At 38.7% G+C, this 25,779-nt stretch overlaps 1 protein-coding gene, 1 long non-coding RNA gene and 1 other non-coding gene across 3 annotated transcripts in view; 1 reads left to right on the top strand and 2 right to left on the bottom strand.

The window, feature by feature from the left end:
• Window positions 1-225: 225 nt before the first annotated feature.
• LOC111539825 lies at window positions 226-328 on the bottom strand. Its single transcript, XR_002730806.1, has one exon. It is a non-coding gene; the product is annotated as a small nucleolar RNA U13 (small nucleolar RNA).
• A 3,163-nt stretch (window positions 329-3,491) lies between these two features.
• On the bottom strand, window positions 3,492-25,730 carry LOC111539774. Its single transcript, XR_002730771.1, has 3 exons — window positions 25,504-25,730; window positions 12,495-12,603; window positions 3,492-5,185 (listed from the first exon to the last, which is right to left on the bottom strand). It is a non-coding gene; the product is annotated as an uncharacterized LOC111539774 (long non-coding RNA).
• Window positions 25,235-25,779, top strand: part of RBBP8 (RB binding protein 8, endonuclease) — a 103,316-nt gene continuing 102,771 nt past the window's right edge. Inside the window, exon 1 of the mRNA XM_023207796.1 lies at window positions 25,235-25,480. The gene's annotated coding sequence lies outside the window, so the exon portion shown is untranslated. The remainder of the gene's footprint in view (window positions 25,481-25,779) is intronic.

The following is a 25,779-nucleotide window of genomic DNA, read 5'->3' as shown; positions in this document are numbered from 1 at the left end:
TCAGCTAAGGCTGCTTGCTTGAACTAATTTGCTTCAGGGAGAACATCCCCCCTAACATAAACACTGAAGCAAAAGTAACATGGGAACATATGTACTATCTTAACAAAAACTACCAGTGCTATAGGCTGAATTACGTCCCTGCCCCACAAATTCTTAAGTTGAAGTCCTAGCCCTTAGTACCTCAGAATGTAACTGAATGTAGAGATAGGGTCATTTTTTAAACTTTTTCATGTCAGGTAATGTGCAGACTGGTATCAAGGTCTGAGGGAGGCACACCTCACACAATAACGTGAAAACACAATCATTACTTTATGAAACACAAAAGAACCTAGGTTCTTTAAAGAGGTAATTAAATTAAAGTGAAGTCATTAGGATGGGCCCTAATCCAACGTGACCAGTGCCCTTACTAAGATGTGGAAATGTGGACACAGACACATATGGGGGAAGACAATGTGAAGGGGCAGGGAGATTATTTCCATCTACAAAGCGAGAAGAAGCCTGGAACAGATCCTTCCTTCACGGCCCTCAGAAAAAGACAACCCTGCTGATAACCTAATCTCAGACTTTTAACCTCTAGGACTGTGAGAAAATAAATTTGCTAGTTAGCCCCAGCCACTAACACAACCATAAAGGGACACATCCTTGTTTGAGATGCTTGGGATAGAATGTAAGACCCTGAGGGAATAGGTATCAGAAGCCACAGAAACAAAGCAGATGGTAAAACTACTCTGGATGGCACCAGAAAAAAACTGTTTTTTCTGTCTCCAGGAAAGAAGGAGAAAGAAGTCAGTAAGAAAGTTTGAAGTGTAGGGACTTTTTGGATGAAGGGCCAAAAGAATTTTCTCAGGAGTATCTGAAAGTATCCCCAGCGAGCAATCCTGATTATATTCCTATGATGCAAACCCCCAAACCTTCAACAAAATCTCTTACATATGGAAACAGAAACCCACAGCCAGAGGTGACCATGAGAACATCAACCTGGCATTCCTCCACCCCCTTATCTCACTGCTCTCTCATTCAGAAATGTGTAGAAATCTCACAGAAGTCACATGAGCCCCACCGGGTATGAAATATGGTTCATGACAATATTATCTAAATCTCAAAGCACTGGGATATTTTACCTGACACTTGGAACTGCAAAGAAAGATGAAGTAGACTCGCAGATAGATGCAGAAATGAAAGACCAAGTGACCCTAGAGAGACAGAATGAGAGTTATGAGGCTATTTTCTGGTTCTAATTCCTCATTTAGCCAGACTGACTCCCCGCTTTAGAAATACCCACATCCCTGTATTGCTCTTGGGATAACTTTGTAGCCTCAAAATAAATCCCCCTTTTTTGATGTTGGTTAAACTAGCTCTTGTTAGTTTCATTTCTGATTAAAATAATTTTAACTAGGATTTATATAATATACATATGAAAGGACATCATAAATAAACAGCAAAACTAGACAGCTATTAGAAGTTTTAATCTGGGCTGCTATTCCAGGGGGGACATTTATACCACAACAATACAGTGAATAAAAGTACTGTCTCATTTTTCCAAACTAGTGTCACATAGAATACTTCACATACTGTCAATATTAGGTAGGGGTTAATAAGTATGCTATAAAAAAGAGTGCTTTGAGGTCAAATACATTTGGAAAATACTAATACAGAATAAATGACTTCTGAGCAGTTGGGGGAGACTTTTTTTAAGGGGAGTTGACTATAAGACCCTTTCTTCCCACTGAGTGGCAAAGAAGGTACATTATTGAAGGGAACTTAAAGGTAATTACTTCAACAATAACAAGTTTATATTTGTTACAAAAGTAGCTAAAATAATATAGTATCAATGTAAGGACAAAATCTAGTTCATCTCTAAAGCAGTATAATGTAATGGTTAAAACCCATGATTTCTAGAACTAGGCTGCCAATCTCTCTGTAACTATTTCCTCATCTCTAAATAATACTTACCTCAATGCTTTGTGAGAATTAAATGAGTTACTATATGTATTAGTCCGTTTTCATGCTGCTGATAAAGACATACCCAACACTGAGCAATTTACAAAACAAGGAGGTTTATTGGACTTACAGTTCCATGAGGCTGGGGAGGCCTCACAATCACGGCAGAAGGTGAAACACAAGGAGGAGCAAGTCACCTCTTACATGGATGACCACAGGTACACAGAGAGCTTGTTCAGGGAAACTCCCATTTATTAAAACCATCGGATCTCATAAGACTCATTCACTATCATAAGAACAGTGCATGAAAGACTCATACCCATAATTCAATCATTCGAGTGGGGACACAGCCAAACCACATCACTATGTAAAAAGTACTTCGGCGAGGCACAGTGGCTCACACCTGTAATCCCAGCACTTTGGGAGGCTGAGGCAGACGGATTACTGGAGGGGTTCAAGACCAGCCTGGACAATATGATGAAACCCCATCTCTACTAAAAATGTAAAAGTTAGGGTGGAACAGAACTAGGATGGAACCCACGTCTTTATAACTCGAAAGCCAATTGGCCTAGCCAATTATGCAATCTTCTTAATTTTTCAATTAACAATTCACAGGTTTTACTGTAGATCAGGGGTCAGCAAACTATGGCTTACTAGCCAAATCTGGCCTGCCACTTATTTTGTAAAGTTTTATTAGAACACATCCATACCCATCATGTGGAAAAAAGCACACTCAAACTCAAAGTACTTTTTCTATTCTCTCACTCAACAACAAACAATTAACACAGAAGACTTCTACGACTAAATATGTGGATATTTTCCCCTACCAACAAGCAAGCAATGAATTCTGCAGCAGATACCAGGCAGGTATCCTCCAATTTAGTTCTGACACTATCTACCTAGAAATCAAATTCCACAAGTTGAGGGCTCAGTACCAAAAGACTGCCCCCTACTTCTGATGCCAATTGCAAGTGCTGGGTTATTTTTACCTGTGCTTTTAACTGATTGGTTATAAATTGGGGATCCCAAGACCCTTTTCCTTGGGTTTGATTAATTTGCTAGAGCAACTCACAGAACATTTACGTTTACCAGTTTACAGTAAAGGATATTGCCACGGGTACAGCTGAAGAGAGTTATGGGGTAGGCACATGAGAAGGGGTATTGCGCTTCCATGCCCTCTCCAGTGCACCACCCTCCAGGAAGCTCCATGTATTCAGCTATCGGAAAGCTATCATGCCCTTTGGGTTTTCTTGGGACTTCATTACACAGGCATGATTAAACCATTGGCCATTAGTGATCAATTTAACCCGCAGGTTGTGGCGAAGGGCTGAAAATCCTAAGCCCCTAATCCTGCCTTGGTCTTTCTGGTGACCAGCCCCCATCCTGAAGCTACCTAGGGGTTGCCAGCTATCAGACAACTCATTAGCATCCAAATACATCACTTTGGAGAGTAAGGATTTTAGGAGTTGTCCACTAGGAAAAAAAGTCAAAGACCAAACACATATTTCACAATATCATACCCATTTAAATGACTATTGTCTGTGCCTGTTTTTGTGCTACACTGTTACAACTGAATAGTTGAGACAGAGACAGTCTAGCTGACAAACTCTATTAGTCTCTGATCCTTTAAGGAAAAATCCACTGACCCTGCTGTAGAAAATAACCTTATTACCAAGTTTTGAGTTCATGGTGTCCTCATATACTTAACACTTTTGTTACTGTTATCAAATCAAAGGCACTATTTTTATTGTTCCTTTAGCCTTTTGTTATCCTGCAGTTAGAAATCTTTGGCCATGGTTTAAAAAGGAAAGTCTCTAAACCCATCTCCCATGTGAAGTCTTCCCCATACTTATAGTCATACTCACTCCCATTTCTGAGCTCCCATCTCAATTATTATAATTATAGTATTTAATGGAGTTTGATTCATATAGTCATTACTAGTTGTGATTCCTCTGAGACCTAGCAAGTGCTTGACTCTGATAAGCATTTATTAAGTACCTTGTGTCAGTCAGTGTTCTAGACACTAGAAATACAAAAATAAAAATGGCAACTTTTGGTTCATATGTATTCTTTTTAATTAAGAGGTATAAAAATAGAAAAGAAACTGAGCATGGAATATGTGCTATGGTCCCTGCAACAATTGCATCAGAATCACTAGAAGTGCTTGGGCAACATTCCTATTGAATGCTGAAGCAGAATCTGTGGTGGTTAGACCCAGGAATCTGTGCTCTTAATCAACACTTCAGATGATTCTTAAGCACAAAAGTTTCAGAAACACTATGGCAGCAGACAGGAAATACTGCTTCTAAATGTGCAAGTATTATGAGAGAGTAAGCACAAATCTCACATGATCTCTCTTAATACAAACCAATTTCTGTCAAAATGTAATGTTTTGCTGCTCATTTCTTCTTTCCAAAAGTTTACTAGACATGCTTAATCGGGAACTTTGAAGTTGCTCTCATCTTTACTAATTATACTTACATTGTGAACCCTGTACCTAGCACAGTTCTTGAAACATAGTTGATATAAATACTTTGTGTTGAACTGTTGAATATTCAGAGCAAAACCTCTTTAAGTTGTCCCTAGTATGTAGGAGTTTTTCCAATTTTAGACTGGAATGGTATGAGGATCATTTGAGAACGAGGAAGATAACACACCCAGGCAAATGTTTGGTCAACCTACACCTTGTTTCTCTCTTTCTAGAAATACTTCCTTCTAGCTCTCAAGCCCACTACCCTGTGGGGAATATCAATCTCGCTCCTCAAGGCTAAGCTAGATTAAGCAAAGCCAAGCAGACTAGTGGAAAAGGTCAGGCATTATAGGATTCATCTTCATCACAGGTAATCTATTTCTAGAGGCTGTAGTCAGCAGAATGCCCCAGAATACATGTTTAAAAGGATTACCTACCTCTGAAGATAACAGACCACTTGCTTACATATGTCTACCACGAGAGTCTTATAACAATGGACTCTTGCTATACCTGACACAGATCTACCCCTCCCACTAGAACTCTGAATTATTTTGCTGGAGGCTACAACATTCTGAGTAGTTTGTTGGGAGTTCACAGGAGGTGGGGATAACTCACCCAGTACAAGCTTAGCAGAGCTGAGCCGCTGCAGCATGTTGGGCTAGCCTTTGATACAGACTGGTTGGACAGGTTCTGGATCTACGGAAGAACCGGTTTTACTGGCCTGTTGTGCCAACATATTCTGGTTTGATTCCATGTTCCACAGACGGTAGAAACCTGCCCAGCCAGTTAAATGAAAGGCATATTAGGTTATCCATTGCACACAGTATATAGCTTAGATGCAGCAGAACTCTTCCACATAGCAGTAGTGTCCAACAAACTAGTGTGGTCCAGAGGTGGTGTTCACTGATTTAATGTTTAAGTTCATAGCTTCAGGGAAAGTGAGCAGTGAAATAATTTCTGCTTTTCACCAAGAGCAGAGGTTTCTAAATAAATTGAAGGGTAAGTATATTTTTTAAATTTCTCAGTTTTCTATGCATTTTGGAAAGTTAAGAAATGATGTTTAAAAAGATGATCGATTTTTAACATAGTAATAGCTGCATTATACCTTTTCCGTAAAGCTAGATATTGCTTTGTAACACTTGCATTATGTTCATTGATTTGTTTGCATAAAGGTTATTTGGTATATAATATTCTCTTACTATGCTTTTTTGTAAGTTGTGCATGGCTGTAGTAATTTTAAAAGCTGGACTGAATAATTTTGCCAAATAAATTTCAAATATTAATGATTTATATTAAGCCATCTACTTCTTTCATAACGTAACTATTATGTTTTATAGGCTGTTGCTATATGGTAACAATTTTATATGGTAAATCTAATTGTGGATAAATAATAATTGCCTTTTTAAGGCCAAAAAAAGTATTGGCCTGCTGGTGATCCTAAATACATACCTTAGAACAATTCACAGCAAAAATTGAGGAGTGTGAAAAACAAAGATTGTGGAATCTGGTAACTGATTAACTATTGCAGCTCAAAAGCACTTGCTGAGCTGAATAGAAAGGAATGAAGACAGGTTTTGTCATGCCTATTAGGTCTGAAAAACTTTTTAGGTTAAAGAATACTTGGATCTTCCTTCCATTTATATTAAAAATCTTCCTTTTATCTCTGTCTTTACTTAATCCAATTAATTTATTTTAGTAGTTTGTATCATGTAAAATGAAAGTTACCAATCCCTTTAGATTTATGTTGGCATACCATCCTACCCTTCTATTACTGATATTAGATTGAATTGAAGCACATGTCTTCTGGGGCATTTAATTTAACATAACAGCTGACATACGATTTTATCTGGGAATTTTAAAAAATTTTAACGTATTTATACTGAATGCTTTCCTGTCATCTTAATAGGACTTTGCTTTGAACTGAGCAAGGCTGATGCATCCTTTTCATTGTCCTTAGGGTTCCCACTTTGTCATTATGTTCAAATTCAAAGGCTATAATATTATTTTCTAACTCAAAGGCTGTAACATTAGTTTCCTTAGAATGTTGACAGAATAAATTTAAAAGTGTAAATAAACATTCAGATGAGATTTCATTTTTTGCAGGGAAAACCCTTGGATGCTTCATAGTCCTACTTCCAGGCGGTTCTGCATAGAATTTCTGGTAATCCAGGTAAACTGCTGAGAAGCTATGTAATGTTGTATCTGCCAAAGCAATGTGCTGATTCAGCAAACCAATATTAATTCTATTCAGTACAAATTGTATTTTGACAAGTTTTTAGTAATATGGATCAAAACTTTCAACTGGCTGAATTTTTCTGAATTTACTACATGAAATCTAGTTTTCAGGTAATATATATACCAATAGAGCACATTGTTAGTATTTCTGGTGAATATATTGTATGCGGTAATTTAAAAAATTTAAATCACACTGTGTTTAAAACATAGGGCTTACTGTTTAAAGATAAATTTAATTTGGGATTCTAATTTATTTACTGAGCATTATTTATGTTTATGGTTTTGAAGAAAGCTATTTAGGAACTAGATATACATTTTATATAAAATCCATGGGTAAAATTTCAAGCTTAACTCTGTATTTTGGGAGAGGATTGCACAGTTTTCATTTAATGGAATTTTCATTTTCAAATGTAGGTAAGTCCTATTAAATATTACTTTTATATATTTTCCATAAATTGAGTCATTTAAAATATTGATACATTGTGATATTTTTGTTAAAACTGAGGACATATAAATTTGTCAATCAAATTAGGAGTGTATATTTTATACAGACCAACATATCTCAGTGCCTAGTCAAAAAGTGTTCCACTCATTTAAAATTTTTTTACTCTTTTAGTCGAGGATGCATTTCTTCTTATTCCCAGTCACAAAATTTCACATAACTCTTTTTGTCAACAATGCTAGCTTTCTTAACAACTGCAACTTCTTTCCCTTCTGAACATCTTCATGTGTTTTCCACTAAAAGCACTTAGAATTATGACATTTTTTACCTAAGAGGGACATTTAAAGAATAACCAATGAATCCAACATCTCATTTTTGAGTTAAGAAATGAAAAGCCCCAAAATATAGCTAAATCACTATTATATAATCTAAGGGTAGATCTGGAGCCAGAACATCCAGGTTTCCTGACTACCACCAAGACCAGTAATTTTTTCACTACCCTACATTGACTCTTCTGAATACTACATGAAATCTAATCCAAAAAGGTAAAATTATGTTGTATAGTGTGTTAATGAATCTTTGGTGAACTAAGAAATCATTTGTTTTTGTATTTTAATCTGTATCATTATTGCCCCAAACATTTTTAGGACAATGGCTGAATATATATGGGATTACCATTGATAATGAACGTGACTACCACTTCAACCCTAATCCCTTAATGCCATCATATAATTTTGTTTCAAACTGATGAAGGCCTCACATTCTTTCATACTTGCCCACCTTGTGGATCCCACTCTCATTTTCTGACTTAATATTGCTTTAAGCTGTCTCTACTGTCTATTTTCTTAGTATGCATGTATTTTCGTATTATTTTAGTCATTCTTATATGCTCATAATCTAGGATTTGTCTAAGTTAATATAGTATTCCTAAAGTTTGGTTAGAACTGACAGGAAAATTACATTATGAAGACAGAAATTGCAGGACTTAAACACCCATCTTAGAGGTGATAGAAGCCGTGATTTAAGGGGTAAGCTTTGCACACAAGTGCTCAAAAAATGTTTTAAACATTTTTAATTTGAGGAATTCCTAGGAAATGTGATTACAGAAAGTTGGAGAACCAAAGGTCCAAAATTTCAATTCTGATTCCCGGTACTAAATGTTAATTCTACTAATTACCTTATCTTTTCACAGGTAAAATCCTACCTGGGAAATGCTTCTAAATTTGGTTATTTTAGTTCAGTCCAAGTGGACTCAGAAAAATAATCACTTTCATTTGTTTCTTAACTTTACAAGAGAAAAGGCAGTATACTGAAAAGCATGTGAGCTTTTGAGCCAAATTGAGATGGGTCTGAATAACTCTGCTACAGATTACGTTCCCCTTGGAAATTATTTAACTCTCTGAGTTAGTTTTCCTCCATCTAGTTAAGGAAGTTAAGAAACTAATACCATTCTTTCAGAGTTGTTGGAAGAATTAAAAGAGATGTCATGTAAAACACTTCACATAGTTCTTAGAACACAGCAGGTGTTCAGCAAATGTCAGTATCTTTCTTATCCCTTTTATAGACTATATAATACATTTCAACAAATAGCTTCGGTATTTGCCGAAGTATTTCAGTATTTTCTTTCAGTAAGAGAAGTCAACTTTAACTTAGAATATGCACGTTTTTGTCAGAAAGATAAAAATAAAATCAGCAATCTTGGAAGGCATTAAGATATAATGTTGGGGCCGGGCACAGTGGCTCACACCTGTAATCCCAGCACTTTGGGAGGCTGAGGCAGCCAGTCACAAGGTCAAGAGTTCGAGACAAGCCTGGCCAATATGATGAAATCCCGTTTCTACTAAAAATACAAAAATTAGCCAGCATGGTGGCACGTGCCTGTAGTCCCAGCTATTCAGGAGACTGAGGCAGAAGAATCACTTGAACCGGGAGGCAGAGATTGTAGTGAACCAAGATCACGCCACTGCACTCTAGCCTGGTCAACAGAGCAAGAGTCCGTCTCAAAAACAAAAAAAGATACAATGTTGGAAAATATTTTAACCTTCTTAAATTAAAAAAATCAGAAACCCATACAATCCAATCCAATTAAAGATTCACTTCAAAGAAGTCTTTGGTAAAAGTATTGTGAGAGCAGTACACCAAGATGATTAAAAGCCTTAAATACTTTTTAAAAATTCAATTTCAGGCCGGGCGCAGTGGCTCAAGCCTGAAATGCCAGCACTTTGGGAGGCCGAGATGGGCGGATCACGAGGTCAGGAGATCGAGACCATCCTGGCTAACACTGTGAAACCCCGTCTCTACTAAAAAATACAAAAAACTAGCCGGGCGAGGTGGCGGGCGCCTGTAGTCCCAGCTACTCAGGAGGCTGAGGCAGGAGAATGGCGTAAACCCGGGAGGCGGAGCTTGCAGTGAGCTGAGATCCGGCCACTGCACTCCAGTCCGGGCAACAGAGCGAGACTCCGTCTCAAAAAAAAAAAAAAAAATTCAATTTCAATCATCTGCACTAATGGAAGAAAGTGTGACATGGATAATTCAAATTAGAATGCAGTCATGCATCAAGTAACAACAGGGATACATTCTGAGAAATTAGAAATTAAGTGATTTCATTGTTGTGTGAACATTATAAAGTCTACTTACAAAACCTCAATGGCAGAGCCTACTACACACCTAGGCTATATGGTATGTCTTATTGCTTCCAGGTTATAAACCTGTACAGCATGCCGTACTGAATACTGTTAAGCAACTGTAAAATAATAAGTATCTGTGTATCTAAACGTATACTGACATAGAAAAGGTACAGTAAAAATATGTGGTAGTATAATCTTATAGGACCACTGTAGCATTTGTATTCCATTGCTGATCAAAACATTGCTATTCAGTGCATGGCTGTACCTTACTTCTGCCTTGTGAATTTTCCAACGGCTGTTTTTATCTATTATCTAACATGACATCAAATTAATTGGCCAAGAATTTCTTTTCTTTTTTTTCTTTTTTTTTTTTTTTCAGACAGGGTCTCGCCCTGTCACCCAGGTTTAGCTTCCTATGTAGCTGGGACCACAGGCACATGCCGGTACACCTGGATTTTTAAAAAACAATTTTGTAGAGATGTGGTCTCCCTATGTTGCCCAGGCTGATCTTGAACTCCTAGCCTCAAGCAATCTTCCTACCTCAGCCTAAGAATTTCTATATGCTCTAAGGATTGTGCTTTTTCTACTACCAAGTAAATTATTCTTTCAGGACTCTGGAATGTGTTTTCTCCTACAAAAAAAAAAAAAAAAACCCCTTCTGAATTAAATGTATTATAGGCTAATATTAAATTATATTGCATTATTTTGATAGCAAGTAATGATGAGCAGAGTGAGTCCAAAATGTATAGAGCACAAGAAGAAGACAGAAGAGGATTTAACATTTTCTAAAGATAATATTAAATTAGCTTCACACTAATTGATTAGGGAATGAAGCTGATGAGCAAAGATCACAAAGGAGGAGCTTTTTGTGAAATGTACTAGTCAGAAGGGAGTTCAGAATACCACGACAAACATTCTGAGAGTTTGCTTAACTAAAAAGAGGTCAAATGACACATCTTCCAATGAATGAATAAAGAGCAAAAAATTGGTTAAGAGTTAACATTAGAACCAACTAATAATCCATTTATAACACAACTGATCTTATTGAGCTCTTGTAATCAACTTTAATTTCCTGAAAGATGTTTAATCGCTTCACCAAAAGCTTTCTGCTGATGCTATAATTTCAATTTAAGTCCATGCTAAAAGAATCTTGTTTTTCACTTAAATTGTAGACACTGTATGTAGATGGTGTGCAGAAAGACAAAAGTATCATTTCACTAATTTAGCCCACTAATTAAACACATTTTTTTTTCTTTTTTTGAGAGAGAGACTCTCGCTCTGTCGCCCAGGCTGGAGTAAAGCGGTGTGATTTTGGCTCACTGCAACCTCCGCCTACCAGGTTCAAGCTATTCTCCTGCCTCAGACTCTCAAGTATCTGGTATTACAGGCACACGGCCCCACACCTGGTGAATTTTTGTATTTTTAATACAGATGGGGTTTCACCATGTGGCCAGGTTGATCTCGAACTCCTGACCTTAGGTGATCCACCCCTCTCAGCCTCCCAAAGTGCTGGGATTACAAGTGTGAGCCACCATGCGCAGCCTAATTAATTATATATTCTTATTAAAAGTATTTTATTATATACGTAAGCAATTTAGCCTATGTGAGTAGTCATTAAAATTTGTATTTAATGTGCATTTACTTTTAAATGTTTACAGTAGATATTACTACAAACAATTGCAAAGAAGGCAGAAAAACAACAAAAATTTTAAAATTTTAAAAATGTAGGCCGGGCGCGGTGGCTCAAGCCTGTAATCCCAGCACTTTGGGAGGCCGAGACGGGCGGATCACGAGGTCAGGAGATCGAGACCATCCTGGCTAACACGGTGAAACCCCGTCTCTACTAAAAATACAAAAACTAGCCGGGCGAGGTGGCGGGCGCCTGTAGTCCCAGCTACTCCGGAGGCTGAGGCAGGAGAATGGCATAAACCCGGGAGGCAGAGCTTGCAGTGAGCTGAGATCCGGCCACTGCACTCCAGTCCGGGCTACAGAGCGAGACTCCGCCTCAAAAAAAAAAAAAAAATGTTCTGGTGGGGAATGGTGGCTCAAACCTATAATCCCAGCACTTTGAAAGGCTACAGTAGGGGGATTGCTCGAGCCCAGGAGTTCAAGACCAGCCTGGGAAACAAAGTGAGACCCCTGTCTCTACAAAAAATAAAAAATAAAAAATTACCTGGGCACAGTGGTACAGGCCTGTGGCCCCAGCTACAAAGGACACTGAAGCAAAAGGATTACTTGATCCCAAGAGATCGAGGCTGCAGTGAGCTGTGTTCACACTACTATACTCCAGTCTGCGCAACTGAGTGAAATGCTGTCTCAATAAATACATAAATGATTTTATACAAATAGCTAATTTGAATAACTCAAGACTAACAACTGAACTGTCTATAAATCCAAAACTGGGAAATATAGTACATAACAGTTCATTGTGTTAAAGACATACAGCCTTAAGAACAACCAGAAACTATTATCTTAGAAGTTATGTACCACTGACAAAGTGAAAATGTAACTTGAGTGACAAATTTTTAGTTTCAAAGTTTTATCTTAAATCTATTCCCTTGAAAGTTCTTTGCCTATCATATCTATGATTTAGATTAGGAGTGAGAAACACTTCCAACATGAAAATATTTTAAATCTAATGAATTTCTCAATGACTCTTGAAACATTAAGAAATATAAGATTGATTATAACTTTATATAGCTAATAATACCCAGGAGTATTACTACTGTAATAACCTAGCAGTGTTTCTCAAAGAGTAGTCCATGACCATCTGACTCACCTGGAGGATGCCTATTAAAAATGCAGATCGATAACTCCATTCCAAACATATCACATTAGAATCTCTGGTTGGTAGATCCTAGGAGAGCAGCAAGAAAAGATTCTTCTGCCTACAAGAGAGAATGAGCAAGTGAGTGAGTCTTTTCAAATCTAACCCATTAACATTATCAGAAAAACCTCAAATGCACATGTTCAACCTATTTTGGGTCATTAACATTCTTACAAATGACTGATACAATTAATCTGACTATCCCATCCATGCATGCAAATTTTTAAAAGTTAAAACTTCCATTAATAATTCAAAAACAGTGAAATAGAAATCTTAAGTTTCCCCTTTTAGTCTAGGTTCTCCATGGAAAGTAAGAGCCTGAGACCTCTGGCTTACGTGCAAGTTCTTTATTTGGGAAAGCACCCAAAAACAGGAGTAAGGGATTAGTGAAAGGAAGGAAGGAAGGCCAATACAAAAGTTTATCCTTGAGTTCATCCACCACTATGAGCAAACAGGGCTCAAGCCCAGTATCTTCTTAGGAGCCATCAAACTACCCCAGAATAGCCTGTCAGAAGACACAAGAGCACTTATCTACAACTTCTGACTTCCATCAGTTAAGAGTTGCTACATGGGTTGCTAATTTCTTACACTTTCAAATTGCATACTTGTTTCTATTGGCTTCAGAGAAGCTCCTAGGACAGAAAGTCAGGTGAGGGACTGTCAAGTTTCACCTGCATGAATCTGGTTGCCACTGAAACACCTGGAGCAAGCAGGGCCCAAGACGTGACCAACATACCATGTTATAGGACAAATATAGTCTAACTGCTTTTTCTTTAGTTTTATAATTCTAATACAAAATACAATTAAAATAGATGTTCTGAGAAATGAGTACAGCAATTTCAAATGGAGAGGAAGGAACTTTAACCTATTTTTGTCTGATGTATTTGATCCATTCCCACAAAACCTGAGATGCACTGAAACTTGATCTTCTGTGAGAAAGGTATTTTCTAATAAACTTCAATTTATTTCCTGAATTTGGTTGCCAATTTTAAAGGATCAAACAGCAGCAAAATGGACAGTTAGTATGTACTCTGTAAATACTCTTATGTCCAGCATTGATCCAAAGACTTCATTGTTTAAGTTTTTACATTAGTAAAGTTACAGTAAAAACAGATTGACTACATTGGACCCTCGAGTAACATTTTTCATTACAGTGAAACACACAATTTTGAATAGTACAAGTTTGTCTTGGACTGGGTCCAAGAGGGTCTAGTTACAAGAAGTAATTCATTATAACCTATAATGTGATCCTGAGGCTTGGCTCTGAAAAACACATTATATGAAGGCTCTAGTCAAGCAGATTAAAAATTTTAAAACTGAACAGTTAATCATGTACTTTAATTAAGTAAATACCATATTTGTTTGTATAATATGTAAACTTAGTTCAGAGAAAGTGAAGGAGAAACAGGTGCAAAGAAAAAAGAAATCTGGCTAAAAGCACATCATCTCTTCGTTTAACTTGAATTTGTTAGAATAATTAAAGGTGAGTTTAAAAACAAAAACACTATCTCCTTAGAAGTTGGGGTAAAGTAGCTAATGAATTGAATAAAGAGGAAATAGGAAAACTGAAGAGTGCACAGCAAATACAAAAAAGTGGAGATACACACTGCTGAAAAAAGCCCAATAAGAACAGATATTATTTTATTATTATTAATAATTGTGAGAGAGGGTCTCACTCTATCACCCAGGCTGGAGTGCAGGGGCAAGATCTCAGCTCACTGCAACCTCCATCTCCCAGGCTGGAACAATCCTCCCACCTCAGCCTATGGAGTAGCTCGGACTACAGGCGAACATCACCATGCCCAGCTAATTTTTATGTATTTTCTGTAGCAATGGGGTTCCCTCATGTTGTCCAGTCTGGTCTCAAACTCCTGGGCTCAAGCAATCCACCTGCCTTGACCTCCCACAGTGCTGGGATTACAGGCATAAGCCGCCACGCTTGGCCAATAAATAATTTCTTATAACCACTAATTCCGAAATAAATGAATAGATTAGTTTCTCCTTTCAATACCATTTTGCCATTGGGTTAGACAATTTTTTAAATCCCTTGGAATATAATAAAATAACAACCAGCATATAATAATACTATCTAACTTACCTGAACTCAATAATGTAAATCAAAATAATACATGTAAAAGCATTTAACAATATTGTGTAATCCTTTCTATAATTATAAATCTTTCACAATTTGCCTAGCAATTCAATAGTTTCCCTATAATTATACAACTTTAGCCATTGAAGAGATCTGATTAGCTGTAGTTATTTTTTTTCTTTTTTTGAGACAAAGTCTTGCTCTGTCGCCCAGGCTGGAGTGCAGTGGTGTGACCCTGGCTCACTGCAAGCTCTGCCTCCCGGGTTCATGCCATTCTCCTGCCTCAGCCTCCCAAGTAGCTGGGATTACAGGCACCCGCCACCACGCCCGGCTAATTTTTTTTGTATTTTTAGTAGAGACGGGGTTTCACCCTGTTAGCCAGGATGGTCTTGATCTCCTGACCTTGTGATCCGCCCGCCTTGGCCTCCCAAAGTGCTGGGATTACAGACGTGAGCCACAGCACCCGGCCAGCTGTAGCTCTTAAATCTATCTACTGTTAACAACAGTTTCTTACATTGTTACAGTTTCTTACATTTCTCTCTCATTTAATCCTATCAACAATCCTGTAAAACACTCAAGGTACATGTTATTACCTTCATTTCACTGATCAACAACCAAAGTATAGAGAAATTAAATTACTTGCTCAACAAGATTAGAATTAAAAATTAGAATTCATTCAGCAAATTAGATGGTGCAGCTGATGCCCTCCCAATATCAACTTATACAAATATATTACTATATACTTGCAATTATAGAACTCAACAATGATTCCCCACAATATAGCCTTTGCACATGCCTTCTGCCATTCTTCTCCCAATAGGCAAGCTGCTTCAAACTTCTCTTAATTCTTCTTTAAGAAATTTCAAATATATTATTTCATTCTTACCACAACCCCTTTGGGCACAGTGAGTATTAATATCCTCTTTCCATGAGGGAAATAAGACTTGTCTAGGAAACATGTAGATAATCAGAGATAGGGTCAGAATTTAATCTCTCGTCCTATCTCCTAGCTCAGGACTCTTTCCATAGCACAAGAAGGCTGGGAATATGGCTATATGCCAGCATTGATTGTAGAACATGATCAAAATTTTTTGGAGCATTTCCTACTCTGTCCCTTCTGAGATTACAACATAATTTAAGACCCTTCGATCTACTTAATTTTAAATTTAGTACATGAAACAACTCACAACCAGGGCTGGGAAAGCCAGTATAACCATTTTTCTAATTCTATTAGAAGTCAATTTATATTCATTTCTCAAATGTACATATCTGTTGTAAGGCAAGTAAAAAAAGCATGTGTACCAAAAATGCTAAGAAATAAATTAAATAGTCTAAAAAATGAAGTGAGATGATCATAATAGGTGTTTCACTCCAATCCTAACTGAGGAAGCCCAGTTTATTTTCAATTGAGGCTAAATTGTGATCAAATTGTAAATACTTTTAGTTACCTCCTACAGTGTAAAGCATTTTTGTTGTTGTTGTTGTTGTTGTTTGTTTGTTTTATTGAGACAGAGTCTCACTCATCAGGCTGGACTGCTGGACTGCAGTGGCACAAACAAAGTTCACTGCAACCTCTGCCTCCCTGATTCAAAAAATTCTCCTGCCTCAGCCTCCTGAGTAGCTGGGACTACAGGTGTGCACCACCATGCCTGGCTAATTTTTGCATTTTTAGTAGAGACGGGGTTTCACCATTTTGACCAGGATGGTCTTGATCTCTTGACCTCATGATCTGCCTGCTTTGGCCTCCCAAAGTGCTGGAATTACAGGCATGGGCCACTGCCCCTGGCCGAAGCTTTTTGAAGTAAAAAGAAAAATGTATTTGCTCTGTTACCCAGGTTGAAGTGCAGTGCACGGCTCACTGCAGCCTCATCTTCCTAGGCTCAAGAGATCTTCTTGCTTCAGCCTCCTGAGTAGCTGGGACCAGAGGCATACACACCATACCTAGCTAATTTGTTTTTATTTTTTATAGAAACAAAGTCTCACTATGTTGCCCAAGCTGGTCTCAAACTTCTGGGCTCAAGTGATCCTCCTGCCTTGGCCTCCCAAAATGCTGGGATTACAGGCATAAGCCACTGCACCAGGCTCTGACCATATGGTCTACAATCATCCAAATCAGGACATTTTTTAAAGTAAAAGGGAGCTCTATTAATAATTAAGCTAGAGCAATAGGAATTAACCAGGACTGTCACTGGTAAGCTAGGGCATATGCCCACCTCACATAAGAGGTGTACTACAATTGAGAAAAGCAGGCTTTTTTGTTTTTTTTTTTTTGAGACAGTCTCACTCTGTCACCCAGACTAGAGTGTGAGCAAGGCTCACTGCAACTTCGACCTCCTGGGCTCAATCAATCCTCCCACCTCAGCCTCCCAAGTATTGAGGTTACACACAACACTGAACCCAGCTAGACTTATCTTTCTTTTCTTGTAGAGACAGGGTCTTGTTATGTTGCCCAGGTTGGTCTCAAGCAATCCTCCTACCTAGACTTCCCAAAGTGCTGGGATTGTGAGCATGAGCTGCTGCACTTGGCCGGAAGCCTATCTATTTCAACGTTAGTATCCTAAATAGTCCACAAAAACAAACTGTCACTAAGAGTATGAGTTGAATGAAAACACAATTTCACTGTACATTTTTAATATTTCTGATTATAACTTACATAAAACTGAAAACATTTCTAGCTAAAACTCAGGATCTCCTCTAAGAACTGAACTTTGAACATAAAGCATTTTTTAAATTTTTTATTTTACCTTTGGAAAAGTAACTATCAAAGCTTCCTTAAACTTAGACTAACATGGATTAGGAAAAACAAAAAGCCAATATTTTAAAGTCTATTTTTCTAAAGCATAATTAGAATAAAGACCAAAAAAAGACAGAGTGCTTAAAGATATATCTGTAATCTGTGAAGCACGTAATTACATTAAAGATGACAACTATTTGCTGGCAGTGAATAAATCCATCAATTCACAGGTGAAAAAATCAGCGTTTAAGATGCGACTTTTTTTTAAATGGACAAAGCAATGAATATTAAACATGTTTGCTTGTGTGAACCTATCAAAGAATTCTTTAATTAATAGAATCCAAATGTCAGTGACTTGTTCCGACAGTTAGCCCTTCATAATATTTTCCATTACTGTAAATAAATATTATTCCCATAGCTTGTATCATGGTAGCATTATACATAGGTACATTGCAGTATAATACGTTATTTACTAGATAAAATGGTAAATATTTGTTGTTTGAGATTCTCAAAATAAAATAAACTTTTCTATTTTACAGTCGTAGTGATCACTCTTATCTTATTTTTTCAGCAGTTAAGTTCTGAGATTCTTATAAGTGCCAGGGTTAGAAAAAAAGCCTATGGGCTAACCACCTAACAAAATTCTTGGGCTTCATAAGCTTATATGAATAGATATGAAATACTGTCCAAACAGCCACTGCATTATAAATAGATGACATGGAAGAAACAGGTGTCCCTTTCCATTGATAAGAAATAATTTTGCCAGGCGCGGTGGCTCACACCTGCAACCCCAGCACTTTAGGAGGCCAAGGCAGGTGGATCCCTTGAGGTCAGGAGTTCGAGACCAGCCTGGCCAAAATGGTGAAACCCTATCTCTATTAAAAATACAAAAATTAGCCATGCATGGTGGCACATGTCTGTAATCCCAGCTACTCAGGAGGTTGAGGCAGGAGAATCACTTGAACCTGAGAGGTGGAGGTCGCAGTGAGCTGAGACCGTGCCACCGCACTCCAGAATGGGCGATAAGAGCAAGACTCTGTATCAAAATAAATAAATAAATAAGAAACCATTTTGGAAATAACAGATCAACAACATTCTTCATCTTCCCATTATAATTTAAACCTAGGCAACTATGAATATATTGTTTAACCTTCTTTATCAAGTATAAAGAGATAGTTCCTAAATCAGGCAAATTATGTGCCAGTAAAACTTTGGCCATTACTGATGGGAAATGAAGCAGTTCAGTGAATGATATTTAAAAACAAACAGAAAACTACGTTAACAGCTCAAACTGGGAAATGAAAAAGGTATGAAGTCCAACATAGCTACAGTGAAGATCAAAATAAAGCTTCCTTATCTAAATTGGAAGCCAGCCAGGATACACGAGGCTAATCTTTCTAATTAAAAAGCAAGGTATACTCTTTAATGTCCATTATGAGCATTTAGATGAATACCTAGGATACTGTCAAAATAAAAACTGTGATGCTGACACCTTCCACCAATGTTAAATATATATTTTTAAACAATTATAAAACTTCTCAACCTGGAATCTTGGCACCATCAACTCAAATCATAAACAAAACATTTTGGCACTTGAGGCAAGATCACTGATTGATGTATACTCCCACTCACAAACAACACGTACTAATTACTGTAAACAACTTTTAAAAAACTGAATCAAGTGTTCATTTAACACAAATGTTGCCAGTTAAGATACTTTTCTTTTGTCTTAAAATTTCTTTCCCTCACCTCTCAAACAGCCTTTTGTTGTGTTCTTAAAATAGTTACAACTGCAGGTATAACAATTCACCCCAGTTTACCAGTATTGTGTGTTCATGTCAGAGATACTGGAGAGTTTTATATAAGTAATCATAAAGGATTTAATCACTTACCTTTTAATTTTATGCCTGAAGATACAGGCACTCAATGCTGGGTGGGGGATGGGATGAGGCAGGGAGTGGGACAGAGATGGGAAATGCCCTGCACAAATAGCAGAAATAAACAAAGAATTGGAAACTCATGTCCCATTTCCATCCTGCTTCTTTAAGTAAATCACACAACCTCATTTGTTCACTCACTGATTATATTATATATGCTGGGCCTGTGCTGTACAATACAGCGGCCACTAGTCACATGCAGACTTGAGCACTTATAATATGGCTAAACTGAGATTAGCTGTAAAGGTAAAATATATATCAGATTTCAGAGACTTAGTATGAAGAAAAACCACCTAAAAAGTCTCATTAATTTTTATATTGATTACATGTTTAAATAATATTTTACATAAACTGGGTTAAATAAAATATATTAAGTTAATTTCACCTGATTTTTACTTAAAATGTAATTTTTAGAAAATCTAATATATGGGGCTCTATGGGATAGTTCTGTGCTAAAACTCTAGTAAAAAGTAGGAAAGAAACCAGGAGGCAGAGATTGCAGTGAGTCGAGATTGTGCCACTGCACTCCAACCCGGGCAACAGAGAGAGACTGTGTCTCAAAAAATTTAAAAAAAAAAAAAAGAAAGGCAGGAAAACAGGGCAGGGCGTGGTGGCTCACGCCTGTAATCCCAGCACTTTGGGAGGCTGAGGAGGGTGGATCACCTGAGGTCAGGAGTTTGAGACTAGCCTGGCCAACATGGCAAAACTCAGTCTCTACTAAAAATACAATAATGAGTCGGGCATGGTGGCAGGTGCCTGTAATCCCAGCTACTCAGGAGACTGAGGCATAAGGATCACTTGAATCTGGAGGGCAAAAGCTTTTGTAAGCTGAGATCGTGCCACTGCACTCCAGCCTAGGGGACAGAGCAAGACTTTGTCTCCAAAAAAAAAAAAGGTAGGAAAACAGAAGAATAAAGAAAGCACAGTCTGACATCAAGAAGCCTAGCTGAAGATTAAAAACACAAAAATAATTACAATATAATGGTGTTAAGTGCAATGATAAAGATATATGTTGAGGGCATGGGAGAATGAGGAAGGCCATTTGTGAAAAGGTATGGGAAGGAAGGATGAAGAGAGACGTTAGGTTAGTCTCCTGAAAGAGGTAGTGTCTGAGCTGAGACTTAAAGAATAAGAAAAATGAACTGTAAAAAATGGGGGTGAAAGTAATTCCAAGAGAAAAACATTGTATGAGCCAAGACTAAGAAACAACCAAGGGAAGGAGAGAGGAATAAAAGCAGTTTCCTGTTGAAAGAGGTAAAGAGCAAGGGGTACAGCAGAGAGTGTGCAAGGACAAGAGCTTGTGTGACATCTTAAAGAAATTGAATTTTAACCTTTAGCCTTTAGGCAATAGCCTTTTTTCTTTTCTTTTCTTTTTTTTTTTTTTAGACATAGTCTTGCTCTGTCACCCAGGCTGGAGTGCAGGGATGTGATCTCGGCTCACTACAACCTCGGCCTCCCAGGTTCAAGCGATTCACCTCCCTCAGCCTCCCGAGTAGCTGGGATTACAGGTGCCTGTCACCACGCCCAGCTAATTTTTCTATTTTTAGTAGAGATGGGGTTTCACCATGTTGGCCAAGCTGGTCTCAAACTCCTGACCTCAAGTGATCTGCCCACCTCGGCCTCCCAAAGTGCAGGGATAATAGGCATCAGCTACTGCACCGGTCCTGGCAATAGTCTTTTGAAGAGTTTTAAGCAAAGGAATGCCAGAATCAGAAATAATGGTTTAGATGTTGGGCAGCTGTGTGAGACTGAATTAAGGTGAACAAGACTGGAAGCAGGGAGGCTGTTGCCTAGGTAAGAAATATCAGGGCCTAAACTAGAGCAGTAAGTGAAGTTGAAAAGGAAAGCACTAATTCAAAATTATATTTAAGAGGTATCATCAGCAGAATATAGTGCCTGACTCGTCCTGACACCATGGAAAGGAGTTTGGATTTTATTCTAGGGTGATGGAAGACCCTGAAATGCTTTGAGCAGGGAGTGTGATTTTCTGAAAGACTTTATAGAACCTCTCAGACTGCTGTTGGAGAATATACTGTAATGGAGAAAAGAGTGGTAACAGATTATTTATTTATTTTTGCAAAAGAAGGATATTGCCATAGAAGAGGTTGATGGTAGCTTGAACCAGGGTGGACACAAAGGTGAGAAGCAACTGGATTGTTTGGTGTGTGTGTGTGTGTGTGTGTGTTTAAGAGACAGGCTCTGGCTCTGTCATCCAGCCTATACCTCAGTTTCTCAAATCTCAAGTGAGCCTCCCGTGGGCCTCCCACAGCACTGAGGTTACAGATATGAGCCACCCTATCTGGTCTCGGGCTGCATTTTTAACTGCAAATGGTATTGCCTAATTCCTAGGGTTGAGAAAGAAAAAAGCAAGTTTAGGAAGATCACACTTGTTGAGCTCAACTGTCTTGTTTAATCAGGAGGTCAGGTTGTCCACCTAGAGTGAAAATACCTTCAGAGGCTTGAGGACTGCAAATAGTAAAAGTGTGGAAGACAGCAGAGAAAATAAAAAGAGCTGAACAAAGGCTATTTTAAGGATTAACTGATGCCCTGCATGAAGTATGAAACCATATGATTTTAGTGATATCGGTCTAACGTGATATGTCATTTTCCCTTCACAACACTCAACTACCCAGCTGCAGGAGTTAAGCATAGACTGTAGAATCTATAGGATTTCATTTGTAAATGGCTCGAGTTAGATGACTTTTTAATCTACATGAGTCCCAAAACTTTACTTTTAAGAATCCTAGAGTCTGTACTGCTATCACACACTTTATTTTAAATTGGTGCCTAGATATACATAACGTAAACTTACCATTTTAACTATTTCACTAGTTTATTTAAATTCAGCATTACAGCCAGGGGCCTCCAATACACGTGCTGGGACATTAAAAACCTAGCCCTGAAGGTGGCAGCACTGGCCCTGAGGTGACTAGTCTCAACTTCTACTTCTGTTGCCACTGCATGGAAGCAGCCTCATCTTTTCATTACAATATATAACACAAGTGTTCATTTTCTAAGTATGCTGAAGTTGAAAAAATTGGGGAAGTACTGTTCTAAGCCAAAAAATATGAGAAACTCAGTATTACGAAGAGGTCAAAGTAACTGCTTCTCTGTTAAAGACGTTTTTTCAACAGATCTTTGGAACTTCAAAGTTTATTCCATGTGGTTCTTAAAGCTTCTTTGGAACCTATCTATGAGGATGCCCACCATTTCCATTGTTAAAGTGACTATATAATATCTCATTTAAAAATCTAAGAATTATGAATGTACCCAAAGGTTTCCACTTACATAGAAACGGGATCTATCAGGGAATGCCCATTTCATTCACTCATTTCTATGAGTGAATGATTTGGTGGCAGGCCCTGGGCTAGTTTCTGGAGATAAAAGGGTGAACAAACCTTTTTTATTTTTTATTTTTTAAATTTTAGAGACAAGGTCTTTTGCTCTGTCACCTAGGCTAGAGTACAGTGGCACAATCATAGTTCACTGCAGCCCTGAACTCCTGTGCTCAAGCGATCCTCCCACCTCAGCCTCCACAGTAACTAGGACTAGAGGCATGCACTACTGTGCCCAGCTATTTTGGTTTGTTTTTTTAGAATAGGAGACAAGATTTCACTATGTTGCCCAAGCTCATCTTGAACTCCAGGCCTCAAGTGATCCTCTTGCCTCAGTCACCCAAAGTCTGGCCCAAGACATGGTTTTTTATCTCAAGAAATTTACAGTCCAGCGGGGAGACAGAATTAATTAAATAACTAAAACAATAAAAACTGTAAGAAGGGGAGGTTACATGGTACTATAAGAGGATCTAGTAGAAGAGACTATTGAAATAAGATAAAAACATGATTAGTAGATAGCTAGGGCAAAGAGTAGGGGTAGGTTTGCTAGAGAACTCCAGGCAGAGACAATAGCATGCAATGGCCTAGGAGACATCAAAAGTCTAGTGAGACCAGAGGACAGAAAATGTCTGGAAATAAAGCCAAAGAGGTAGCAGAGGCAATTCAAAGGGGCTTCCTTCACAGAGTAACTGGAAGCCACTGAAGGGGTTTAAGCAGCAGAGTGACATTAATAGATGTACTTTTCAAGATCACAGTAGCTGCAGTATAGAGAAGTGGTCTCAAAGTAGACACAATTTGAGGTGGAGGAAGGAAGATGTATTTTTATTCTATTTTTTTATCCTCTAAAAATGCTTTTAAAATGGATTATAATCATATTAGCTAAGAAATACTAATTATGGCTAGCTTTTGGGCACATAGTACATATCTGAATACTAAGCAGTTTACATATATTCATTTAATCTTAATACCCTGTGAGGTTGGTACTATTATTATCCTCAATTTACAGGTAGGTAAAATCGGACAGCGAAGTTAAGCAGTCAGTCCAAGGTCACTCAGTAAAGAAGTATTAGAGCAGGATTTAAACCCAGATGTCTGACTTCAGAGCCTGTAACTTCCTCATTAGATCATGTACCATTTTTCAGCAGTACATGTATGTAATTTAAAATTAAATATATATATGGAGAATAGATGCTGAAATTTTTTTCCGAACACCAGTGAAAACAAAGGTTTAGGAGGGGTGGTTGGCTGTGTTGATGTGGAAAGGAGACTAGCAGTAGACTAGGTAAGAAATAACAGTATCTTGGATTATGGAGGTAGTGATAGAGAGAAGGGGATGGATTTAGATGTCTGGTAAGTAAAACTGGACTGGGTGATGGCTTGCATATGGAAGTTAGGGATGAATAAAATGTCAAGGATGAGTCTGGTTTCTGACTTGCATAAATGGATTAGTGAGACACAGGCAGAGGCCATAGAACAGGTTGGGTCATTCTGCTCAGATACTTTTTCTTTGGACCACAGTACACTGCTCTTTCAATACTCTGTTAAATGACAAACTTATTACAGGTTATATCATAAACATAAAAGCTTCACTCTGTCAATTATGTTTCCTACCTTGTGTTAAAAATTAAATAGTCAAAATTTCATCCATTTTCTTTTAAAAATGTGGAGTTAAGTCCTATAAAACAGGAAAGTGAATGATAGTTGCTGTAACACGCTAATAGGTTTAGCACCCCTCTTCTGTATACTAACTTTTTAAGTTATGGTATTTATTCATCCCTTAAGATGTGGGGACAGGTGGAAAAATTACCTTTCCACTTTGTATTTATGATTTTCTAAGTACTAAACTTTTAAACTGTTAATATTATCCCTTGTCCTCTTCCCAGGTCTTAGAATGATTACACAGAAGTACTGGACTGGTTTAAAAGATATTGTGATTCTACTCTCTTTTGTTCATTTGTAGAATTTCTAGTGGTCTAAAAACGATTCTTTTAGAAATCAGGAGAAACAGGAATACCTACTATCGGTTTGAATCTCAAACGGTCACAAGAAAACTGTACTTAAAAAAAAATTATCTAATAGCATGTTGTCCCAATAAATAATGCTGATCGCTTCAGATTCCTTCTCTTTTCAGATTTGCCAGAAACTTCCTATTTAACCTCAGCAATATACAGATCGTTTTGAACTATGGAGTTACCGCCCAATCCTGTCAGGTCACATCACTAAATTGCAGACAACAGCGACAAGGCCGAAAACTATGTTAGACGGATCCACGTCCATATCCCACCATCAGTTAATTTTAACTCTCCGTTCGGTACAGGTCACTCATACATGCTTCCCTGCAAAATGTTTAAGTTAGACACACTGTACAGATAACTTTCACAGAACCCCAAGGGCTTGATGCTCCCCTCGACAGAACGGCTTGACCTTTCCCCAGCGCATCTCAGAGCCGCTGTGGCGGTCGCCAGACTCTTCCGGTCGCTCCCCTCCCCAGCCATTGCCCTCCTGGATGGGCCGCACAGCGGAGCCCGCTCCTCAGCTGGGGCACCAAGTGCGCCGCCGCGCCGGGCAGCGGGAGGAAGGGGCGTGACGCAGCTGGAACTCCCGCGTGACGTCGCGCGGGCTCCCGGGCGGGGCGGGTCCGGCCGCCTCCGAGCCCGGCCGGCGGCCCCCGGCCTTAAAGCGCGGGCTGTCCGGAGAGGTCGGCCTTCCCACCGAGGATTTGGCACTCTGGTGAGGGAAAAGGGCGAAAGAGAAAAGCGAGCAGCCGTCCCTTCACAGCGTCAGAAAGTGGTCGCTTCCTTTCGGGGGCTTTCGCCAATCCCGAGGCAATCTTGGAGGCGGTGAGTAAAAGAAATCTCTTTACCCCACCCGGAGCTCTGGGTCGGAGCGGCTACTTCTGGTCTGGAGCTGCGCGCTTGGCGAAGGGCTCCCGGGGTAGGGGTGGCCGCCCGGCTCTGGGGCTGTGTCTGAGGAAATAGGCCGGGCCCGGGCTACACTTGGTGGCTGTGGACCGGCGAGAGGACGAGCGCTTACTCAGAACTATTTCTCGGTCTCCCGCGCGGGTTGAGAAAGCGTCTTTCATCGCCAAGCGCATCCCGCGCATGCGCCGGCTGCGGCGCGCGCGCGCGTGCGCGCGCTT

This window comes from Piliocolobus tephrosceles, chromosome 18 (genome assembly GCF_002776525.5).
Source record: "Piliocolobus tephrosceles isolate RC106 chromosome 18, ASM277652v3, whole genome shotgun sequence".
Taxonomy (NCBI): Eukaryota; Metazoa; Chordata; class Mammalia; order Primates; family Cercopithecidae; genus Piliocolobus; species Piliocolobus tephrosceles.
Note: the sequence above shows the minus strand (reverse complement) of the source record. Positions and strands in the feature narration are given on the sequence as shown.